We start from the raw sequence: 3,758 nt of genomic DNA, 5'->3' as shown, positions 1-3,758 counted from the left end.
CCCGTTATGTGTCTGTGAGCGAGGGAGGGAGAGAAAGGAAAAGTACAGCTGTCACGGAGCAGAAACGGGAGCTGGAAGCATGTAAATATAATAATAACCACTAAAGCCAAAAAGAGTGCCTGACGAGCCCAGCTGTAAGTAAGCTGTTAAGACTCGACTGTACACCGTGTTCATGTTTTCCTCCGAAACAATAAGCAGCCTTTCAACGCCTCTCTCTGTCTCTCGCTAGCAAACTTGACCCAGACAACAAAGTAAAGCTAGTTTTCAGCTACGAGCCTGACACGAACCGGACGTATTAGCCAGAGGTCCCTTTACTACGGTTCGGAGCCGCTGACCTGTTTTATATACGCGCTGAATAGTTTTCTACACGAGATCACTGCAGCCTTACCTAATGTCCACCTACTGTTACTCATTTATATTAAGATTTTAACATCTAGTTGGTATTGGTATGGCGAGTAGCCTTCAGTAATAGTAATAAATCACACAGCAATAGCACATTCATGTAGTTGTAAAGTATTCAGAATACATTACTTCTATAATCTTTGGTGAAATACATTTCAAAATTAACCTTCCCAACACTATCAACAGGTTAGCACCTCATACCACAGTGCAGCAAAGCAGTCTCATGAGCGCTGGGAAGGACAAGCCCAGAGCCCAAAACAGACAGTGCAGGAGATGACAAGGTTAGTAATTGTATGGTGAAAATTATACTTTGTTATCTTGATTGGCAAAAGAAAAGTAAATACAAAATCTGCTTCTCACATTTAGGGCATTTCCAAGATTTTTTTTTTTCCAAAACTTCAATTTCTTTCATTACAGCTGTCCTGTGCCAGAAGTTCTGTTGACCCACAGTGAGAGGCATCATTTCAGAAACACCAGGAAGATTGAAACTCGTCGCCAGGATCAAGCAGGGCTCGTGATCTTCACCAGCAGCTCCCTCACAAGAAGGATAAACCCAGCATTTCATGAACACTGATGGAGACCTTTGCTTTGTGTAATATTAGAAGTACTCAGATAATCCTCAGAGGGTCTGGACTTTTACATAATATAATAGAATTCAACTTTGTTGTCATTGCACATGCACAGGTACAGGGCAACGAAATGCAGTTTGCATCCATCCAGAAGTGCTTTAGCCATGATATAGATATATTACAATATATATTAGCAATAGTATAGATATGTAAGTATATTACAGAAATGGGTCTATTATGGTATGTTACAATGTACACGGTATGAAGTATGTTGTGAATATTCTATAACTATAAGTATGTACAGGCTGTAGTGAGTACAAACTATGTACAGGATATAAATATGAAAAACTACAGAAATCTGAGATATACAGTTATACAGAAATGTGAACTATGCAAATTATAAACAGTTGTAGGATTAAAAATCATATGTACAGAATGATTATTTACACAGAACTATACAGTAGTGCAGTTAAGTAATAGCTATAAGCTATAGTAATAGCTTTAAGTCCTGTAGAAAGTTAAATATATGTTGTGCTCACTGGTTACTCTGGTATGAATGACTCTGAATTACTTTATGATAAATAACACACTATTGTCAAAAAACAGTGAAAGAATTCCAGATCACAAGTTTTTAGTTCAAATACAAGTAACAACCTTTGACTTTAATCAGGTTTTATTTAATTGTGTCAGAGAAAACACCATGTGCTCTTCATGTAGCTGAGTACATTCAGTGTTTAAAACAGAAGTTGTGCAGGTCTGAGATCAGCAGTTTTCTGAAACACCAAACTGAGGTACTGTTAATGCTGATGTATAGTGACACAGTTACAGGGGTGATTAATCCTTGTGACTTTTTGTCTTTAAATTGATCAATAAAACAGCTGCAGCTTTCACTGACAGCACATGTGGTACTTTAACCTTTGTACTGTTTTCTTCAGTTAATTTTGGAGTTACTACAAAGATTGAAGACATAGGATGATCTGTCTGCTGTCACTGGGTGGTGCTGAGGTCTGAATCTGAGGACAGCTCCTGTAACCACAAACAGAACAGAATCATTACAAACTGAAATATAAAGTTTATCTCTCAAATCTGAAATACAGCTGATCCTTCTCCGGCCTCACACACTCGGGATCTGAAGTTGTTCAGTCCTACAGTTCTGCCGACAGCTGTTTATTTTTTTATTTGTTTTAAAGGCTTTACTAACACATTTTCTAATATCATGTTTACCTTTGAGTTGTTGATGCTTTATAAATGGACATCTGCAAAGATGAGATGATGGAGCAGGTTTCAGTCGAGGTTCAGTCTGCTGCTGCATCCTGGTCACAACATACAGAGGTGTTATCAGCTCAGTATTGAACAAGAAATATTAACGTTTCAAATTATTTGTCCTAAAGGATGCAAGCTGTACAGAGTACTGAACATGTGACTTTGTGAACATAATTCATTAAAAATAATTTGGACAGTTTTTTAACCTGAATATTTGTAACAAACTCAGTAAAAAAAAAAAAAAAAAAAAAAAAAAAAAAAGCTAAAAAAAAAAAAATCAGGGGAAAAATGTAACATTTTAACTTAAGCTGACAAGCGGAAGTAGTTGGTTTCAGTACATAAGTATCGGGCTTTGCTATTTAATCCGTAGCTATTGACTAATGAGGGGAATTTAAAAGTTGGCTTTAATGTCCTTCCACATGTGGAAAACGACAGAAAACATGCTGCTGTTTGCACATATTTAATAATCAGCTCTGCACAGGAGCAGAAGCAGAGTCCAGCCCGTTGCTCTTACAGTATAATACTCATAATAAAAGTACAGTAACCGTGGTTAGTCACTGAGCAGCCCGGTGCGTTTCTCTTGATTTCTTTAGTCAGGGTAAATTCATTCACCTGCACGGGTTAGCTAAACGAACTTTACAAAACATGTTTCCCCGACAGCCGAGTGCTCATTTTAGCTAGCTAGGTCCTTAGGTAGCTAGCTAAGGACCTAAATTACGGATTAGCTTACAAACACATTTAACTTACCAAAAATAATGCGGTGGGGCCTCAGGTCCTCCTGTCCGGTAGTCCAATTTACTGAAGAACACCTCAGACTGCCACTTTGAAATAGTCGGTAATGTAAACGCTGGACCTCTCAGCATCTGCCATTCCCGAACAGACACGTGCGAGTTTGTCCGTGACCGCAGCCGCGTCGTCAGTGTTTTCTCCAGTCATTGGTCAGCATTATAATATATGCAAATACATGCGGGTCGGAATCCCCGCCCCCCAGCGCGCCCCCGTACGCCAAAACAGTGCCAGCAGAGTGAAACTGAAAAATGGTTTGAAACCGAAAAGTGGATTGAAACCGAAAAAAAAAAATTGTAAGCGAAAACAAAAAAATTACAGTTTCAATTAATTGTTTTTCACTATCAATTTTTTTTTTCGGTTTCAATACAAGATTTTTCAGTACATTTATTTCAGTTACAATATTTTTTTTCGGTTTCAATCCATTTTTCGGTTTCGTTTCAAGGTGGCATCGTTCTGATTCCATACATTTTGAGCCCATATAGGAGAGCCAAGCACGAAAGATGGCACTGCAGGAAACAATTTTTCGGTGAAAGAAAATGAGGACAGAATAAATGTCCCGGTAAGTAATATTAAGTTTGTTGAGTTTAGTAAACTTCGGTGAAATTAGAATACCAAGGAAAAAAATAACACTTAAAGAATTATTGCAGCCGTCGAATATTTCAGACAGTATGCTACTGAGGGCAGCTAACATAAGAGTTATGCGTTATAAGATATAATCGAAGTCGTAACATTGCT

The 3,758-nt window shown here is 38.0% G+C and overlaps 1 long non-coding RNA gene across 1 annotated transcript; it reads right to left on the bottom strand.

The window, feature by feature from the left end:
• Positions 1 to 1,935: 1,935 nt before the first annotated feature.
• LOC146697537 (uncharacterized) lies at positions 1,936 to 3,257 on the bottom strand. Its single transcript, XR_014923141.1, has 3 exons — positions 2,982 to 3,257; positions 2,196 to 2,284; positions 1,936 to 1,997 (listed from the first exon to the last, which is right to left on the bottom strand). It is a non-coding gene; the product is annotated as an uncharacterized LOC146697537 (long non-coding RNA).
• Positions 3,258 to 3,758: the final 501 nt, after the last annotated feature.

This window comes from Copadichromis virginalis, linkage group LG12 (assembly GCF_057382275.1).
Source record: "Copadichromis virginalis isolate Kocher_CV1m ecotype Utaka linkage group LG12, C_Virginalis_male_GT1.1, whole genome shotgun sequence".
In the NCBI taxonomy this organism is placed as follows: Eukaryota; Metazoa; Chordata; class Actinopteri; order Cichliformes; family Cichlidae; genus Copadichromis; species Copadichromis virginalis.
This window is presented reverse-complemented; position numbering and strand designations above follow the sequence as displayed.